Source organism: Cupressus sempervirens, chromosome 1 (genome assembly GCF_028749045.1).
Source record: "Cupressus sempervirens isolate cs-2001-9-10 chromosome 1, ASM2874904v1, whole genome shotgun sequence".
Classification (NCBI taxonomy): Eukaryota; Viridiplantae; Streptophyta; class Pinopsida; order Cupressales; family Cupressaceae; genus Cupressus; species Cupressus sempervirens.
In genome coordinates, this window is record NC_143118.1 from 206996669 (window position 1) to 207018906 (window position 22238).

Consider the following 22238-nt stretch of genomic DNA (forward strand, 5'->3'; position numbering starts at 1 on the left):
GAATTCTATTTGTTTACAATTTAATTATTCTTCTAATAGATAGATTAAGATAAATACTTCATTGGAAAATACATGGAATATTTTCTCTTAAAGCAATTTAAGAAACGTCTAATTAAAGCAAAATTGTTTTTTATGAAGGTAATATATTACATTTTTGACCTTATTTTAATATAAATATTTCTTTGTTTAATTGATTCATAGAAGTTATAAATCTTCACTTTTATTGAACACTAAATTGAAGAGAACAACCACATTTCTAATGGGAAGAACATAAATTAATTATTGGAACATTGAAGAATAGCTAGAAGGTACAATTTAATGTGTGTAAAATCTCTGCTCAAAATTCAAAACAAAAGAAAACAATGGTACCCAATTGTCATGTGTGATGGATGATAATTTTGAGCTGCAACCTTATTGTGAATGGAAGTGCTTCGAGTGAATGTTTGGAATCTCTTGTCTGTGCGAAGATGCCATTAAATGGATATGCTATTGGGCACACCATGGCCTGTGAGACCACCTGATTTTGATAGATCAGTAGTGTTGGGGTATAGCAGTGTGTAAGGGACTTGTGCATGTCCAGTCCTGTGTTGGTAGTAGTTGGCACTATTAATTTATGCCATTAAAAGTAGACAACGAGCCCAACTCAGCCATCCACAATCAAAGAACACTCCAACACCATCCATATTAAATAAGAGACAACTTAGCAGTCCAGCCCACAAAATAACAGTCCATGTTTAATATAATATAACATGTTTAAAATGTTCTATGTGGATTCTAGAGTATTCTCAGATCTCTATAAATAGAGGTCTTATGTTATGCATTTGTGCAAGGCAGTAAGGCAATAAAATCAGTGTTATTTTTGTGTATTTGTCTTTCTCTTTGCCTTCAAATTGGTATCAAAGCATGAAGAGTTGGGCCTAAGAGGAAAAGAATTATGTGTTGATATGTATAACTGCTGTAGTAGTGGATGAAGCTTCTAATGTTTTCTTGATTGCAGATCATTATCAGCTTCTAAAGTTGGAGACTAGTGGCTGCCAAAGATTGAGAGAAGAAAAGATCCTAGTTTAATGTTTGAAGAAGGTATGAGCTGATTTCTTGGAGTGAAGTCTAATGATAAAAAAAAATTTGTTAAAAGGGAAAAAAAGCATTATACTGTTGTTTGTTTAAGCTATATGTCATTGGCTTAGACTTGTTTGGTGGATTTGCTTTGTAAAGAAAAGTTTAAAATTGTAAGGTGCAGTTGTAACTGTGTATTAATATGGCTTCAGGAAGTAGTATAGCTCAACCACAAATTCCAATATTTTTTGGTAAAAATTATGAATTTTGGGCTATAAAAATGAAGACACTATTTTTTTCTCAAGGCATATGAGATCTTATTGAAAAGGGTTTTATTGAACCACAAGATGAGTCTATATTAACACAAGATGAAAAGGATAAATTACAAGGTAACAGGAAAAAGAATGCTAAAGCGTTGTTTCTAATTCAACAATCTTTAGATGAATCAATTTTTCCTAAGGTTTGTGCTGCTAAAAGGTCTAAAATTGCGTGGGATATTTTAGAAACAACATATCAAGGGACATCAAAAGTTAAGATTGCTAAATTGAAAACTTTAAGGCGTGATTTTGAAAATTTGTGTATGAAGGATTTAGACTCAGTTGATCAATTTCTAAATCAAGTAATGAATTTGGTTAATCAAATTAGATCATATGGTGATGACTTGACAGATCAAAAAGTTGTTGAAAAGATACTTCGTTGTTTGCCTAGAAAATTTGATGCCATTGTTGTTGCCATTGAAGAATCTAAAGATTTGACAATACTATCTATTGATGAATTGATGGGCTCACTTTTATCTCATGAATCAAGAATGAACATAAATAACAATTCTTCTTTGGAGAATGCATTTAGATCGCATGTATCTTTTGGCAAAGGAAGAGGAAGATCAAACTACAGAGGAAGAGGAAGAGGTAGAAGCATAGATGGACGTGGAAGTCCAAATCAAGAAGAGAGAAAAAATCAATCCATTCAGAGTTCTAATAGAAGACGTGACAGAAGTTCATTCCAACACCCATCATCAAGGTTTGATAAATCTCGAATTTAGTGTCATTATTGTAAGAGATTTGGTCATATTGCAAGTGAATGTAGAAAGAAACAAGAGGATATTGAAAAGAATGGTGCTAATTACTCAGATGTATCTGATAACAATTCAAAAAGTTTATTTATAACTTGTAATGTTGCTCAAGAAAGCTCTAGTGATATATGGTTCCTAGATAGTGGACGTAGTAACCATATGACTAGAAATAAAGATTTGTTTGCTAGCTTGGATGATTCTGTAAAATCTAAAGTAAAGCTAGGAAATGATAGTAAAGTCTCTGTAATGGGAAAAGGTGTTATAAATGTCTTGACAAAAAATGGAGGAAAAAGATATATTCCTGATGTGTATTTTGTGCCTGGATTAAAACACAATCTGATGAGTGTTGGTCAACTAGTACAAAAGGGTTACAAAGTTTCTTTTGATAATGATGCTTGCACAATCTTGGATAGAAATCCTAGTGGCAGGTTAATTGCAAGGGTCAACATGACACAAAATCGAATGTTCCCCCTCCAGATTCATTGCATTCAAGGAGGAAAAGAAGTTAGTTTCAAGACAATATACTCAGATCAGTCATGGCTATGGCATTTGAGGTATGGTCATCTTCATTTTGATGCTTTGAGTTTGTTACAAAAGAAGAATATGGTGAAAGGATTGCCTCAAATATTGAAACCACCAAGTTCATGTAAAAGTTGTATTTTGGCAAAGTAACATAGAGAAAGCTTTCCAGTAGGAAGTTCATATAGAGCAAGAGCACCATTAGAATTAGTTCACACTGATATATGTGGACCTATGCAAACTCCATCTTTAGGAGGAAGTATATATTTCCTAACATTTATTGATGATTTTAGCAGGAAGATTTGGATATACTTTCTCAAACAAAAAAGTGAAGCTTTTGAAAAGTTCAAAGAGTTCAAAAATTTGGTTGAAAAACAAAGTGGTCACTACATCAAGGTATTGCAATCTAATAGAGGTGGTGAATTCAGTTCTAATGATTTTCTAGAATTTTGCAGATTTCATGGAATTAAGAAGCAATTTACCACAAGGTACACACCACAACAAAATGGTGTAGCAGAAAGGAAGAATAAAACCATAATGGAAATGGCAAGGAGTATGTTGAAGGCCAAAAATCTATCCAATGAGTTTTGGGCAGAAGCAGTAGCATGTGTTGTATACATTCTGAACAGGAGTCCTACAAAGAGTGTTAAGAACACAATTCCACAAGAAGCATGGAATGGTAAGAAACATACAGTATCCCATTTTAGAGTTTTTGGCTATATTTCTTATTCATTAGTTCCATCTGAATTGAGAAATAAATTGGATGATAAAAGTGAAAAATGCATCTTTATTGGTTATAATGAAGAATCAAAGGCTTATAGATTGTATAATCCCGTTTCAAAGAAATTGATCATTAGCAGGGATGTTAAATTTGAAGAAGAAGATTCATGGCATGAAAATGATAACAAACAAGTCACAAGAGGAGCACCAATATTACAAGGTGATGATGAATTAAAGGAACATGGGACTCAATCAACACCCAACACTCCACCAAGGAACTTTGTGCAAGGTGCCTCACCTCCAAGTTCAAATGTAGGTGATAAATTTGATTCAACATTCTCAACACCAGGTTACAAAGGTAAGAAGACAAGAAGCTTAAAAGAAATATATGATCAAAAAGAAGAGAATGTAGATATTTACTCAAATTTTGGTTTATTTTCTTGTGATCCATTGTATTTTCATGAAGCAATTAAAGAAGATAAATGGATCAAGGCAATGGATGAAGAAATTGACTCTATTGAAAGAAATAACACATGGGAATTAATGAATTTACCTAAAGGAAAAGAATGTATAGGAGTCAAATGGGTTTACAAAACTAAATTTGATGAAAAAGGTGAAATTGTTAAGCACAAGGCAAGACTAGTTGCTAAAGGATTTTCACAACAATATGGAGTTGATTATAATGAAACATTTGTTCCAGTTGCTAGACTTGACACAGTTCGAACTATTTTAGCAATAGCAGCACAAAATGATTGGAAAGTGTATCAAATGGATGTAAAATCAGCTTTTTTGAATGGTTTTCTTGATGAAGAGGTATATTTTAAACAACCACCTGGTTATGAGGTTAGTGGGCATGAAAACAAGGTATATAAACTAAATAAGGCACTTTATGGTTTGAAACAAGCTCCTGGGGCTTGGTATAAGAGGATTGATTCATACATGATAAGTAATCAATTCAATAGAAGTAACAATGAGCCCACGTTATATGTTAAGACTAATAAGGAAGGTCAGATTTTGATTGTATGCTTGTATCTTGATGACCTGATATTCAATGGAAATCTATCAATAGACATGTTCAAGTTAGAAATGATGAAAGAATTTGAATTGACAAATTTGGGGTTGATGAGATATTTCTTAGGTATTGAAGTTATTCAATGTGACAAAGGTATCTTCATTTGTCAATCCAAGTATATAAAGGATGTTGTAAAGAGATTTAAAATGATGAATTGCAATCCAGTGTCAACTCCAATTGCAACAGGAACAACACTTAGCAAGGTAGAAAAGGGCTCAAATGTTGATCCAACTATGTTTAAAAGACTTGTTGGAAGTTTAATGTATATGACAGTTACAAGGCCAAACATCATGTATAGTGTCAGTTTGATCTCAAGGTTCATGGAATCACCACAAAATTCTCATTAGCAAGTTGGAAAAAGGATATTGAGATATATTGCAGGAACAATGGGATATGGAATCCTATATTGCAAAGCGAACAATTTTGGTTTAATTGGTTATACTGACAATGATTTTGCAGGTAGCATTGATGACAGGAAGAGCACTTCTGGATATATCTTTCACCTTGGATTAGGAGCTGTAACATGGGTATCAAAGAAGCAACCTATAGTGACAATCTCATCAGCTGAAGCAGAATATGTAGCTGCCACTTCCACAGCATATCAAGCAGTATGGATGCGTCGAATTTTGCTTGATCTTCACCATCATCAGGAGGATCCAACGCCAACTCTTTGTAATAACAAATCAGCAATAGCATTATCTAAAAATCATGTATTTCATAAGAGGAGCAAACATATTGATACAAGGTATCACTTCATCAAAGAATTGGTCAATAATAGAGAAATCTACCTTGAGTTCTACAAATCTGAAGATCAATTGGCAGATATTTTCACTAAGGCATTACCAAAGAATAACTTTGAATATCTGCGAGAGAAATTGGATATTACTGATGCAAAATTAGTTAATGACAAAAATTAAGGGGGAGTGTTGGGAGTAGTTGGCAGTATTAATTTCTGCCATTAAAAGCAGACAACGAGCCCAACTCAGCCGTCCACAATCAAAGAACACTCCAGCACCATCCATATTAAATAAGAGACAACTTAGCCGTCCAGCCCACAAAATAATAGTCCATGTTTAATATAATTAACATGTTTAAAATGTTCTATGTGGATTCTAGAGTATTCTCAGATCTCTATAAATAGAGGTCTTATGTAATGCATTTGTGCAAGGCAGTAAGGCAATAAAATCAGTGTTATTTCTGTGTATTTGTCTTTCTCTTTGCCTTCATCCTGTTCTTGTAAACATGACAGTTGTTATTCCTGTCAATTAAATTATTCTCAATCTTTGTCATGTTCTCTGAAAATTTTGTAAATCTCTCTTGAATACGGGGATCATCTGCTCTATCCATGGTGGAGCCCTGCAACTGTCCCACATACACCTCATTTTTTGCATGCTTTGACAAAATCTCCAGAACAGCCATGACAAGGGTTTCTTGCGTGGGAGAGGAGACGGTCTTGAGGAAGAATTCCTCTGGATCCTTAACAAGTTCATCATACTCAGGTGTTCCCTTGTCTGGAATCAAGCGTCTACTCCTTGTAGGTAGATTGGGCATGTATCCCCCGTACGAGTACTGCCCAAAGTTGACTGCAGCATGGTGAGCAGATGCAGTCCAGATTATAGTCGTCACTATTTGAACTGCTTCAACCAAGGAATCCATCTTGTACCATCTGCTTGGATCATCCCTGAGGTCTCCGTGGCCGACATTTACTATCTCATCCCACCAGGCCTGCAATTCCTTGTCATTTCTAATGGAGGCATCATCCTTGTAGTACAGGGACAGGTAGTCTGAAACCCACTGTTTCAGGGCAAACCATATTTCTATACCGTCAACAGCATATGGGTAGTCCTCGATCACAAGCTTCAAACCATTCGGTGCCTTTGAATCACGGATTGCCATTCCCCTGCACAGTACATTGTGAAGTAACGGGTCAAATTTTCGGTATCTCTGTTAACTGGATCGGAAAAATGAAACGGATGTAAAAGGACAGCAATCAGCTTTTTAGAAACATTTCACCATATTACGAATAAATGTTATGAACCAGCATAGGTAATGCGGCAGTCGAGCTATTAAATAGGTTACCTTTTGAGCAGATCGGCCTCTAATCCTTGTTCATTGAATTTCCACTGCTTGTAGGCTTTAGATGACATTTCCATACAATATCTGCCAGGCGTGAAGCCTTGTTCAATAATACTTGACGCATTTATCAAACTCTGACGGGCAGCTTGATTGATGTCCATGGTATCCAGGTAATGAGGTATTAACAATTTGTATACTGGGTGCATTTTGCTTAGTTGTCTGTGGGTTGCTATAATGAAAGGCTCCGTGATTCAATGTGTTGTTAACCTGCGGACAATTGGAGAGCAAAACGTGTTTATCTTTAAGAAGTTTTTAGGCAACTTATATAATCTTTGATCGATTTTGCCAGAATATAGTATAAGTGGTTGTTGGTATAGTACGGTGGGAAAATGGTAATGTGCGTACTGCATAGTGAAAATATAGGTCGGAAAATGGTACTCACCAATGACTGACGAGCTGATGGTAACCTGCATCATTGACTTTAGCATGGGCTTTGGCCAGCTGCCCCAGTGCTCCTTCTTCTGTCCCATGTTCCCCTGGTGTGAAAACCTTTCTTACGGCCGCCTGATCATCAATTGGTGGCAAACACAACTCGATGGCCACTGGCTTCAGAATCCCTCCCTTGGTGAGGAAGTAAAGCGTGCGGCTTGCATATGTCTTGGCATCTTTCGACAGCTTGTTTATACGCTCCACGTAAGGCATATAAACATCATAGTAGTCCACAATAAATAACCTTTTAGAAGCAGTGGCCTGCATTTTCCACATTAATTTTACATTAGATTTCAATAACAGGTAGATTAAGGAAGAGGGAGCTTTTGAAGAAAATAAAGACCTTATCCACCGAAAGGCCCTCAAGGTTCATTTCTATGTGCTGCGCGACGATGGCGCTCTTCTTTGGACCGTGTATCCTTTCATCCGAGCTACTCGTGGGAGGAAATGTCTGTTTCAATTTCAAAGCGGCCATTGTCTATGTTATTGAAGAGACAAGAGAAGAAGAGTTATAAATGTGAAGATTTTGGGGAGTTATAGAATGTGGGTCAAGGTTACCTCCAGGCAGTTGATCATCAATGGATTCAGTCCTGCAAGTGTCTGGCGTGCAAATTCCTCGTCGCTTCTCCAAGCGCACTCATCCGCTGTGGTGTGCAAAAGATTTGTTCAATTGTTGTTTAACCTTAATAGATTGTAGATCGATTAATGAAGCAATGCTAATATATTTATACCTTGGATAATTTGCGGGCGAGTGAAATTAATGAGCGGAATGTCATCCTCGATGCTGTCGAGGAGTCCCTGAACAAAATGCAGTGGGCTGCTATCCTGACGGAGAGTCCTGAGAGAATTGTGGGCAGTTTTGAGACCTCGTTTGTAGAGGTCGCTTACGTCATCAAAGGAGTCGAATGCGTGATCGAAGAGATTAGTGAGAGTGGGAACGATGAGGTTAGCAACTGCGTCTATGAGGTGAGCTCCAAAGTCGGAAAAGTCAGAATAAGGAAACCTTTCGTCCGGGGGAATGAAGATCAAGCTTGTGCGAGTCTCGAATTCGGGGGCTGCAACAGATTCAATAAGAAAACATGTGTCAAGATTACAGGCTTACAGTTACATAATGACTAGTGAGTATACATGTATATAGACACATGCCTGTTTGAACGCGCGGACGACCAGTTCGGCATCTCCTGGGATATGGGAGCTCCTGCGATCAACCCAGCACTTCCCTCTGCAGCTCTGCATCCTTCTCTGGCTCCCCAATGTCATTGTAGACGTTGTAATCATAAATGAGATCCGACACCTTCCTTTCTCCGCTTTCGTCTCCTCGCAGGGACTTCAAATCCATCTCCCTCAACTTTCTCAGCCCCACCGGGGTTTCCTCCGGAACAAAGCTCTGATGATAAACACACATTCACATTCACCTTCATGTTAGCGCTTCTACTATTTGGTCAAATCCTGAATAATTTAAAACCTTACAATTGCTATATATCTGTTAGCGATGAGGAATGGCAGACCTTGTTGGCGAAGAAGACACGGTCATTGTGGTTCACAGAAGAGGGGGCTATCCACGAGTTACATTGGAAACGAACAATGTCGTGGCCAGGGACGAATATGGTGAGTGATTTTAGAAAGAACTCTCTGGCGTGCATGTTTTTTATGACAAATGTGCCCGGGAATCCAAGTGGAGAGTTCCATTTCAACGACACGGCGCAGCTTGTCTCGTGTGAGATGGGTCCGTCCCAAGGACTCCACTTCAAGTAAGAAGGCTGCCCCATCGTTTTTCCCAATCCCGTTTCTACACAAGACAACATGCATCGCATCACATCACATTAATCAAACTAGGATGAATATACCACTCGTCAAATTTTCACACCCTTTAATCTCAACATACAAATACAAATTTATGTGTAAACTAATTATAATATAATATTAGAAATGCACTTCCCATGAGCAATCTTAAAGCTTATATTATTATTATTACTATTATGCATAGATTATTACCGGGATCCACTTGGTCGCTGCTCACAAGCTGAAGAGAGATTTTCTTCCCCATCAATTCGGATGCCTCGTCAGCCAGCGTTGTGGCGTAGTCCGTCAAGTGGAGGAGAGCCACTTTCTGCAGCACCACTTCGCCATTCATCTCATAGTCCGGTGAACCCATTCAATTGCTGCCCACTGTTGTAGCTGTTGTAATTAAACCCATCTTACTCGATTACAATCTGCTAATATATATCACTTGCTGCAGACTCAGACTCAGACTTTGTGCCTACTGTTTGGTTGGGGAAGGTAAATTTGTGCCATAACCAGGTTATCTTATAACCAAGTTTTCGAAAACCTGATTTTGTGGTTTGGAAAGCCAATGGTCCATTTGGTTGACATGGAAGATGAATATACTGTGGACCCCACAATATTATTAAAAAAGCTGTCATAAAATTCAAAACCTGATTTTAATTTCGAATTCCACCTTTTTGTAGGAAGAAACTTCTTCCAATTTTTGACCAAAATTGGAAGATGAAATTGAAACCCAGATTATAATTTTAACCAACCAAACACCAAAAGTTTTTTGCAAAACTTGGTTTTACCCCTAATAACCCGGTTTTGGCCCTCATCTTCGAGCAACCAAACGGGACCTTAGGAACAATGAAGATATAATTTGGTTTGGCTTAGTTGCAAGTACTGCTCTATAAATAGCCTTACATGGCGAAGGAGCGAGAGGATAATATGGTCACGTGCTTCACAACATCCTCACGACAATAATTGGCCGGCTACATGAACTTAACCCCTCTATATTCAACGTAGTTTTAGTGTCAACAGTCCTAGAATGCATCATGACAGTGGGCCCATGGTATTTATTTATTTTTATCATTTATAGTCTCTGTCGTTCTTTTAAACGTTTTTATGCATCCCGCAAATATGACGTGTTCAGCATTAACTGGGTACATGCAACCATCATCAAATCAAACTCGTTTTAAAGGTTTCGAAAGGACGAGGATAATTCTTTTTTAAAGGAAGAAGGAAATAATTCGGTCGTCAAACACCTACGCATTGTGGAAAACCTAACGTGATAAAATCATGTGCAATAGGAGTTGAGTAAAATATACGGAAACCTCTTGAGACTTTGCACTGTTCACGAATCATATCGCTGTCTTACGGCCTGCAGAAGATTCCATCCTCAACCTCATGTAGTTGCAACCCAGATTTCTATAAATAATAATAGAAGAACAAATTTATTTATGGTGACTTCGTCATAAAAAATTATATAAAATGAGTTCCTATCCATGCCGGCGTACTTTATTAAAAAAAACGTTTTACATAAATTAATTTGTTTACTCACCATGTTCTAAACACACATAATAAAAAGTTCAATATATTAATATCAAGTATCATAGTGATTTTTAGTAATGAAAAGTCAATTGATTATGACTTATAATATTATATTTATCTAGATACTTATTTAGTATCTTCTAATTATTTATTTAAATGTAAATAATATTACAAGTTTTAATTTAATAGAAAGAAGAAAGATTTTTTGTGTTAATAATCATAAAATATTCTTATTATTGTCTCATCATTCCTCTACTCAAAAATGTTAAAAATATGTGCTATACTATACAACTAATTTAAAATATCTAAAACATAGGAAACCTTGAACATTGCACACTAGTAAAAAAATAAATTTAAAAAAAAGTAAGTCAACTTTGCCTATTTAAAATTTAAAAAAAGTAAGTCAACTTTGCCTATTTAAACAATTTTAGCCTCGATGATAGTGGTTAATGTGTGATGTTTATGGTTGAGGGTAATACAAAAGTAAGATCCAATATTATTATAGGTGGATAGTGTTTGATACATATAACATCAATAAGTATATGACATGTTTTGAAATACATTTAGGCATAATATAGCTCAACGGATATGACTATAGCATTATACATTTTGAGATACTTTTCATTAACTTCATTGGGGGTCAAACTATTTCCAAGAATACTTTTGAGTTCTGAATATCCCATGTTACCTTCCTTTTGGGGAATTTGAAACTTGTTAAAGTTCTTTAACAAGTTCTTAGAAACTTCTTTGTCTAGCCAACATATGTTAGAACTATTCATAGTGGTATGCTTTCGAAGAATGACCACTTTATTTAATGTTTCAAATTTTTTGAGAAGGCTATCATTTATCAATATTTTCAAATGCAATGGACAATGAAGTCTTTTATAGATGTGAGTAGGTACTAAACATTTTTCCAATTTACTTAATCAAGTTGGAATATTTATAGACATGAAACTTTACTTAGGAGCTAAAGCAAAATTTGAGGTTATCATTATAACTTTAAACAATGGCTTGAAAAAAAAAAAACCATATAAAGATAGCAATAGAAATAGCATTTAGAAAAACCTTATGGACTATTTATTTAGTTTGTCAAACTTGCAAAAGTGCCAACATGGGTAAACTAGCTAATTATATGAACTTTGAGGGGCATAATGACTGAATGGAGTTTTTCTATCACTTTTAAATGACCTTGAATATAATTTTAGTCAAGATGAAAATGACAAAAAAAATTACAGCACAGAGAAATAATTCACTTATGCCTTTGTATAAGTGAGATATTCATTTCATTTTTAAGAAAATAAAAGTGATTCCAACATGACCAAGATTGAGAAGAATATAACTTAGAGGAATGACAATTATATTTATTACAAGAATAGGACCGGACCTACAAAACTCCATAAAATATTGCTATACCCTACCACTACTAACATATCAAAATCAAGTGGTCTCATAGGAAACATTGTACCTAATAACATATCTTTTTAATGATATCTTGATAGAGAAAAGAAATTCCAACTCTTCAATCAAAGCATTTCTATTCACAAAAAGGTTGCACCTCAAAATTATTAATCACACATGACAACTGAATAGTATTTTTTTCTATTATTTTGAAATTTTAGAAGACATTCTAGATGCATTAAATTCTACAGATGGAAAATTACTGATATTTGTCTGTCCTATGAGAAATTTTGTTGTTTAGTTTAGTTTAATATTTAATAAAAGTGAAGATTTATAAGCTTTATGAATTAATTTTAAAAAATAAATTATGCAAGGTCTAAAATGTAATATATTGCCTTAATAAAAAATGATTATAGTTAAATAAAATGCTACTTAAATTCTTTTAACAAAATCCATTCCAAATATTTTTGGTGATGAATTATATTTGCTCCATGTAAGAAGAAGAATTAAGTTGTTCAAAAATAGAATCATTGTATTTTATAGGTGTTTCATTTATCCCCATAATTAAATATTTCTAGAAAAACTCACCACTTTTTATGGGATCATGAATGTATCAATTAATTATAAAAACATCATTTATGAAAGGGAAGATTCAAGAGTGGAATTTTGTCATTTGAGAAATATTATTGTTTAAAAAGATAGTATAGAAAGATAACCCTTTGACTCAAATGATACAATAATATAGTACAAAATGAATGATAAAATTTAGAAAAAATAAAAAACTATTCAAAAATAGATCTTGAAAAGATTCTTTTACACAAAGATCTATGCATGAAGTGTAAATTCAAGGAATTGTATCAAATCAATAGAGACAAAAATTAAATATTATTTCATGCCTCTAATAAAATAAGAATAAGAAGAATAAAATAAAATCCATTCATAATTCTAGTGATGATTTTCTTGAATATTATTTAGAAATTTTTAATGAACAAATATCATTCTTTAAGCTCATTCTTTTTAGCCCCTAAAATGTCCTTTGAGTTCATCATTGCATGTTATGGAAACATGTGTTACATAGGAGAAAAGTAAACTTAAGATCAGCATAAGTTTACATTTGAAGAGATCAAGGAGTTAGTTATTGACTTTCCCTCAAATAAAGGTCAAGTTTCCATACGATATACCTCCATATCCTTTTCAAATTATCACAATTTTCTAGGTATTGATATTATTCTTGTTCTTGGAGAAGATAGGAGAGACAAAATTATTATTTCTTAAATAAATCATTTTTATATCTTTCTTCTTCCAAATAAAAAATCCCAAAAAGTTCACTTGATTTCGTCCTTTGATTTCATCATTGCATGTTATGGAAACATGTGTTACATAGGAGAAAAGTAAACTTAAGATCTACATAAGTTTACATTTGAAGAGATCCAGGAGTTAGTTATTGATTTTCCCTCAAATAAAGGTCAAGTTTCCATACGATATAACTCCATATCCTTTTCAAATTATCATAATTTTCTAGGTATTGATATTATTCTTGTTCTTGGAGAAGATAGGAGAGACAAAATTATTGTTTCTTAAATAAATCATTTTTATATCTTTCTTCTTCCAAATAAAAAATCCCAAAAAGTTCACTTGATTTCACCCAACATCTTTGTTCAACACTATATACAAGGTTCTTTATATGGTCATAGTAGCAAGATTATCAAGGAATGTACCTTCCTTCATCTAAAAGTGGAGGTGGGATTGTACCATGGAAAGTAAACACACTAATGAGTCTTTAAAAGTACTTGACATATTATATTGAATTCCCTAAGAAAAAATGTTGCGTTGATTATAGAATTTGATATAAAATAGGCCTATGATAATGTGAATAGGGTATCATTCCTTCAATTGCTTGTTTTTTTTTCAATAAGATATCGGTCAGATGGATATCCTCCTATATCTCCTTGCATATAGGTTTTCTGTTATTATATATTCTTTTCATACTAGCGGTAGAAGGACTAAGGAGATCAATTAAACCAACAAATAGTTAGAAAATATGGCAGGGAGTCAACATAATAGATATGGTGGACTGTTCACCACATCATCTTCTTACATTTAATAAAATATTACTTGGAAAGGATAGTGTAGTAGATGTTAGAAGAATTAAATCAATCATTTCTATTTACACTTTATTATATGGTCAATTGATCCATATCTCTAAACATTAAAAAAAAATCATGCATTTTTTACTCCTAGAAGAAGAAAATATGAAGAATTTCTGAAACTTTCCTATTGAAAAACTACCATGTAAATGATTTTGTATACCCTTCTTCACTTGATCTAAAAAACCCCTTTTTGTGAAATGATAAGAATATCTATTTCTAATATAATCTTAATGTAGAAGAATAACTAATTATCATTAGTCTAAATGTTATTCCAAGAAACCTTTATCAATCCTTAGGTTTGTAAATGGGGATTTATTAAATATACAATGTATCCTTATAATTTTTTATCGAATAAAAATGTGAAGAAAAGAAATGATGATACTTTTACTCGAGTGGAAAAAATAAAAGGGATCATGTAGGATTGACTTCTATAATTTGGAATTTTTCAATAATGATCTTTTTGCTAAGCTCATTTTGAAATAGTATAAAAATATTCTTTGAATCATTATAAGATTATGCTAGTGAAGTACTATAACAAGGGACATCTTCAAAGAATATTCCAAGAAACATCTCTTCCTAAGGACTTGAAAATCTAGTGTTGTTTTTCTTCATGTATAAATATTATAACTCTATGTATCACATCACTCATATGTAGTAGAGCTAAAGTAAAATTATAGGATAACTCTTGAAATAGTCATACCAACTTCAATAAATTGTGTGATCCATCAATTTTTGCACTATTTTCATGGGGAGTTGCACACATAATGTGAATTATGAGAAACAAAACATCTCATTAGACATGGAATGACTTTCATGCATGTGTATATGCCTATCACAAAAGTCAATCTTTAGGTTTTGAGTCTCCTTCCCCATTGGATTACCATAACTACCTTTGGTAAGAAAAGAGATAGAACAATATGAAAAATTGAAACCTAAATCTGTGTAGGTGGTATACCAAAATGATATGACCTACAACTATAATATTTCACAAAACTACCCACAAATGTAACAACTAGGATCCATAACTTAATTGTAATGTCTCTACAAAATTGACTCTAACAAAATTTATTTGTATCTTAATTCTTGAGAAGGAAAAAATTGATTAATTTTACAACTCAAGGATATAAGATGAAAGACTTTGTTATAGTTCTGCACCATAAGATGTCATATTTTGTACTTAATATTAAAAGGAAAATTGATCAAAGAAAGGTCTAAGAATAATATTTAATTGAAAACTCTCACAATTAATATTGAAACATAGTAAAGGATGAACCATTATCTGTATATAAGTGTACTATCTTAAAATGGACACACTTTCTTTTTAGGACCTTTTAGCTCGAACCTTTTCATAATACCCTCTTTGCATCATGGATATACATGTGCTCAATCTCCTTTAACCTCCTCTTCTTACTCTTTCCACCTTATTTCTTCTAGTATATTCCTCTTCTCTTTGTGGCTTCTTGGATCTGATCTCTAGGACTATGTTTGCTTAGGTCAACCTATTCTAGACTAGGTTGACCTAGGTCAACCATGTCCTTGGTGATTTCATGGCATGGGCCTGAAATAACTTGAGAATTTAATTAGTTTTTTCTCATTCTCCAATAAGATTGTATTGTTTTCCCACCCAAAAACTCATATATAAGGAGACTCATGTATGCTTCATTTTCATAAAAAAAGATCATAATTTCAATCTCTTGTGCATAAATCTACATTTCTTCCTTTTTCATCCAAGGATTTCAAGTATTCAATATTTTCAAGCATTTAAGTAAGGAGATTTCTATATAGCATTGAAGCATCATTTGTGAGACTTTCCTCTTGAAAACCTAGCTTATGATTGACCATTAGGGGAAGAGATCTCTATTGAAGCCATCATCACCTTTTTCATTGATGCAATTTTATATCCATGGAACCATGATGGTATTATGGTAGGTCCATTGAAAAGACTGAAAATATCCTACATTCCTAATTCAAGCTCTATAATACATTTACATACAAAATCCTCTCTAACAAGGGTTTCAAGCAAGGTTAGTCCTAATATTTATCTCTTTTTTTCAAACATTTACATTTATATTTCTCAATTATGGCTAATTCTTTAACCTAGAGATTGACAAAGGAAAGCTGTCATCAAACTCCAACCCCAAAACCTTTATTATCTTCATTGATTGGTAGGATATCAGTGAAAGGATTGTATAGATCTGGAACCTACTTTTTGAGTGTTTTTTGAAGAAGTCAATTTTAGGTTGGTAGACTAGATCAACCTAGTTTTAGTACATCTTCCCAAGTTGATCCAATCCTTAAATCTCTATTTTTATGAGATTTGTAAGTTTTGTTCCTTTCCTCATTTGATTTTGAGATCTACAAATGGATATTGCGAAATAGTTCATATCTATAATTTGTCGGGCTAAATTGCATCTTTCTCTATGCATTTCAAGGTTAGTCCTTCATATTTTATTTCCTTTCATATATTTACCTTATATCTATATCTTAGTTGGACTAAATTTTATATTAACACAACATCTAGATTTACATTATTTAAGAAATTATTACACATTCACATTATCCTATCAAACACCAAAGAGTATGTTTCTTTGTATTGCATTCCTCTTTATAATTAGATTTTCTACTAGTACCCTTCTTCCTTTGGATCCTAGCTAATCTAATTTCGATCATAACTGAAATCATATTTTGAACTTCCCCTCTTTCTCTCATACACATATTTCAATAGTGTGGTGGACCCAGGAATTGGGATATCTATACTCTACTAAAGTGTCTCTCATTTTCCTCTAAACATTTTGGTGAACCTGATAAGTCCCCTCAATTTGATTTAGGAGTTAGAAATCTTAATCCAACCACTTTGTTTGTTTACCTTCATTTTGGTGAATCCCTTTCTCTTGCTTATAGATTTGTCTATCTTGTGTATGGTTAGATCTTTCTTTATTACATTTGGATCGTTAGATCTCATTAACGTTTACTTTTGTGATCTTGTCTTTTATGAGCTTAATTATTGGAAGTACAACCTATAGTATTCATGTTAGGTAAATCCATTATACACTAATGGGATCCTTTGATCATGATTCCTTTTCTTTGTAGGACTCATGATGATACTCACATTAGGGTATTTTTTAGTGGCTAATATTCTCTAATTGGCTAATTTTGGAAAATTTTGGCTAATAATATAATTCTTAAAAATATTTTTAATTACCACATTTTTATACAATTTAGCTCTAAAATATTAAAATAATGTAAGTTTCTCCAATTAAATATTAAAAAATATTTTATTTTTCAAAATGTTGTAAGATTCACCAATATTTTTATATCTTTTTCTAGAAGAGGGTTTCTTAAGTTTTATCCTAACTCACATCATTTCTTATGATCTTAATCCTATAATGAAGCAAAACTATTCTTATACATCCCATGATGAAGATGCTTCTTGAAGAGTTCCTCCCTCACAAGATGATAAGCTTTCTCATGAATTTGATAAATTGATAACTTGAATTTCTCAAGACAAAAAATACCTAATAGTGTTGATTCTATTGAAGCTCTTCAGAAGCTTGTTATTGATGATTAAAAAAATATTTATATCTTCAGTTGTATACGTCACCTTTTTAATAGGCATGCTAAGTCGTTGACAGAATATTCTCAAGAATTAGGATATCCTCCTCCTTCCACAACTATTGAACCCTCCATCCTAGTCTCTACAACTCTTTCCAACATACTTACATATTCTCTGCCTCTTATAAATACTTCTACCCAAGCATCCACTCCTTTAAGTGTCAGTCTACCTAGGCTTTCACTTCTCGTGAATGTTCCTCCTACTTCATTTCCTTCTTAATTACCCTCCTATAATATGGTCCCTTTTACTTTTTTGAACCATTATCTTGTTCCTTCTATTCCCCCATTATCTTGTTCCTTCTATTCCTCCATTTACATCCATAAATATTTATAGACATGAAACTTTACTTAGGAGCTATAGAAAAATTTGAGGTTACCATTATAACTTTAGACAATGACTTGAAAAAAAAAACATATAAAGATAGCAATAGAAATAGTATTTAGAAAAACCTTATGGACTATTTATTTAGTTAGTCAAACTTGTAAAAGTGCCAACATGGGTAAACTAGATAATTATACAAACTTTTGAGAGGGGTAATGACTGAATGGAGTTTTTCTATCACTTGTAGATGACCTTGAATATAATTTTAGTCAAGGTAAGATGAAAATGACAAAAAAAATTATAACACGAAGAAATCATTCACTTATGTTTTTTTATAAGTGAGATATTCATTTCATTTCTAAGAAAATAAAAATTATTTCAACATGACCAAGATTGAGAAGAATATAATTTAGAGGAATAACAACTATATTCTTTACAAGAATAGGACCGGACCTACAAAATTCCATCACATATTTCTATACCCTACCACTACTAATGTAAAAAAATCAAGTGGTCTCGTAGCACACATTTTACCTAATAACATATCTTTTTAATGACATCTTGATACAGAAAACAAATTCCAACTCTTTAGTCAAAGCATTTCTATTCACAAAAATGTTGCACCTCAAAATTATCAATCACACTTGACAACTGAATAGTATTGTTTTCTATTATTTTGAAATTTTAGAAGACATTCTAGATGCATTATATTCTACAAATGGAAAATTGCTTATTTTCATCTATCATATGAGAAATTTTGTTGTTTAGTTTAGTATAATATTTCATAAAAGTGAAGAATTATAAATTTTATGAATTAATGTAAAAAAAAATAATTACAAAAGGTCTAAAATGTAATATGTTGGTCTAATTTTTTTGTTGAATAAAAAATCAGAATTGAGTCACAATTTGTAGCCCTGGTTTTGAGAATTTTGAGAAAATCATGCCCTAAAGTGCTTTTTATGCATATGTAGTCAGTTGTTGGTTTGAGGCCTAGGTGGTGTTTGAGTGGCTTAACACCTTGCATTTGACATATGCATGTTATCCACAATGCTATTTTTCCATCCTGAATCATTTGGTGAAGTCCTATTTTGAGCTAGTGCAATTCTGTCGAAGTGTCAAACAGTAATAGGAGGCATAGTTTGTCTTTGAATATCTTTTACCCAAGAATGTTTCATGACCTCCCACTTTGGGGATGTGTAGTGTGCATATCAAAGAACATGTTCTCCAATTTTAAGCCTATTTTGAATCCGTTTGACAAGGTTTTGAACCCCTCAAAGTCGGCCATTTACTATTCTGTGCATTTGTGTAGTTATTCACAATTCTAGGAAGCCCTATTCAACCAATGATATCTTTGACCCAATTGAACCAAATGAAGAAATTCTTCTTGCATTGTGTTCCAAGTATCAGACACTTCATATGTTCCAATTTTGAGATCATGAAAAATCCATTTGATCAGCTCGCTAACATGATTTAGAACCTAGTGTACATTGTTTTATTACAGCTAAGGTATCCAGATTGATCTGTACCCTTGTTTGGCACATTATAACTTTGATCTTGTGATTGGTAAGCCTAAATGGATTGTACCAATGCATTGTGTCCTAAAAATCCTTGAAGTATGCCAATTCCCAAGTCATGTTGAATCCATCTGCATACTTTCTTATGTCTGTCCATTTGCAAAAAAATACTTTTTGACAAATTTCCAAGTTTAAAATATCTAAGTGCTTGTTTTCAAAAATTTGCCAAATTCATCCTATTATTTTTTCTAAGCCCTAATTGTGGATTCTTATCCTTTTAATGGAAAAGAACCTATATCCTAGTTTTTAGAACCCGAAGTGATGAATAACCCAATTTATAATGCCAAACCCAAGCCCAATTTATATTTTTTAACATTGTTTGCTTGTAGGATAATTGAAGTATGGATGTTCGGCAATTAAAATCTTTTTACTGGGAATTCATCATGGGTTGAAAATTTGCAGTATGGTAGAGCATGTAGGATTGAACACTCATGCCAATTTTGATGGCCTAGTTACTTGATTGAGTCAGTTTTTAAGGCCAGTTGGCAGGCCTCTAAACACAAATTTACAGTTTGCAGACATGAAGTGAAATGAGTTTTTATGATTAGTTAGTGCTCGAAATTAATTCTAGTAAGTATCAAATGGTCAATGTATCAATTTTCCAGTTCAATTGTTTAAAGATGAAATTTTTTTAGCCAGACCCACTTTAGGGCCTGACTAATTTCATTAGAGTATGAAGCAACACTTGTAGAATAAAATTGTTTTGATTGGACATGATAGCTATAAGAAAAGGAGTATACCTACAAAACAAGAATGTTTTTTTGGTTTGCCCATTGAATCACATAAAGTATATGATTAACTTGCATAGAGTTATCAGATTATTTTCTCAAGTGTTACCTAAGTATATTAGGCACTGTTTTTATTAAAAAGGGGTTTTCAAAATTGGAGAATTAGCCGGCAAGTCACTCTAAAAGTAAAGGTATTCAAGCCTTAAAATACAAAAATGTCCACCTACTCATTGAATGAGAAAGGAGATTCATAGTAGCAGAATTTTCAATCTGAGCATAGGATGGAAGAAGGAAAATCAAAATAGAAAAAATTGCAAATGAAATAAGAGATAAGGTTGAATAAGCTAAAGAAGAAGTTGTAGCTTATGAATAGGTAGCCTCCAAGTGTCCATTATTTCATTCTTGAAGAAATGATCAAATTCATCCAATATGAAATAACATTTCATTTCTTTATGATTTTCTTTGGAGCTTTCACACCTCTCTTGGCATTTTTCCCTGCTCAATCTATTTAAGCCATAGAATTAATTTGAAAAACTTGGAATTCAGTTTGAGATCAATAATTAAAATTAATTCGCTTCCACCAAAACCAAGAAACATAACCCCCATTATGATTGACTGGAAAGATGAATCAAAGGATGATCATATGTGTGCTTTAGAATCATCTATTCTCCATGCTAATTCTGATCTAAGGGATGCAAGAAATGTTATATTTAGCCAAGAAAATAGTAGTATAGAACTATAGTTCTAGAAAATATTAGTAGATAGGAAGATAATTCCTTTTTGTGGAAAATGAAAGAAAGATGTATTCAGCAGATACAAGTTTAGTAAAAGATATGAAAAGGATTGAACTACAACATCTTGCAAGAGAACACCAATAACATAAAAAGAAAGAAGCTCATCCCCGCTAATTGCTAATTTTGAAAGAGGAGCTTCCCATAGTTGGAATGGCATGCTGGAAGAAAATAACACCTAGGCAATAAAGGAGGCCATAGGCATATTACAGGAGAAGCCGCTAGTGAATAGAAGAAGCAAAGGAAGTGGCATCTGTGAAAGAACAGAGCAGGAGGAAAAAATGTTTAAACTCTAATATCCCACATTTGGGAAGGAATGGTTTTCTCATATGTTTAAATGCCATTGCACACAATAGGGAAGTTTCTTAAAGACACAAGGCTTTTGAAGCCTCAGCCATGTACGTGGGTCCCAGTCAGCCAAAAGAACAGGTACTAAATTTTGAGCGAGCATGCAAGTTGAGTTGGCCGAAAAAGTGAAATTTTTTGGTGGTCGCTATGCCAACACCAAAATATGGTGAGAAATTCTAGCAAGCAATGTGGTGACCTACTGGAAAATCTCAAATCTAGCCTAGAAAATCATAAATCTAACAAGGCAGTCGTGGGTCTCGGTTGACATGTGGTAGCTGAGATTTACTGATGATGTGGCAGTTGGGTGAGGTGGATGAGTCTGAAGGTGACATGTGGCAGAGGTTCCTAACATAGCATGCTTCCTAAGGCAATGATATGGTAGAGGATGACATGTGTCACAATGTTGCTATGTCACTGATGACATGGTAGATGCTGACTCAGATAGCGACATAGCAACCATGATGTGGCATGCTGACATGGCAAAATATAAGGATGAATCAAATGCTAACATGTGGCACCTAGTTGGAGGGGTCTAATAGCTGTGCATGAAAGGAGCAAATCAAAACTTGACATGTGTCACAGGGTTGGTCAACATGTTTGATCCGAATGAAAGGAAAAGGGAATTTTCAAAGGTCTTAAACAAAAAAATTATTTTTTATTCCTTCTTTTAAAATCACATGCAAGGTCAGAAATTTTCTTAAATGAAATTTAATTTATCATATAGCTCATACTGTAGGAAAAGTTTTATTTTTTGCAAAATGGTATGCAAAGCCATGAACAGAGGCATGAACTTGAAATGACCATAACTGGGGCTATTTTTATCCAAAATGGGCTCTCCAATATACCACCAGAACTAGAACGATCTAACTTTTCCATTTTTTAGGTCAATTTTTTCACATGTGTTCATCAATTCATGCTATAAGCCAATTTGTAAAATCTAGGGCATTCTCAGTAGATTGGGTATTTCTCATGATGGAGTATCAAAATTTGTTA

At 33.4% G+C, this 22238-nt stretch overlaps 1 pseudogene across 1 annotated transcript; it reads right to left on the minus strand.

Moving 5' to 3' along the window:
* Positions 1-5488: 5488 nt before the first annotated feature.
* LOC149576873 (linoleate 9S-lipoxygenase A-like) lies at positions 5489-9159 on the minus strand (annotated as a pseudogene). Its single transcript, XR_016363031.1, has 9 exons — positions 9000-9159; positions 8513-8793; positions 8151-8391; positions 7736-8059; positions 7563-7648; positions 7348-7455; positions 6958-7265; positions 6519-6782; positions 5489-6339 (listed from the first exon to the last, which is right to left on the minus strand). The product of XR_016363031.1 is annotated as a linoleate 9S-lipoxygenase A-like (transcript).
* Between the last annotated feature and the right edge of the window lie 13079 nt (positions 9160-22238).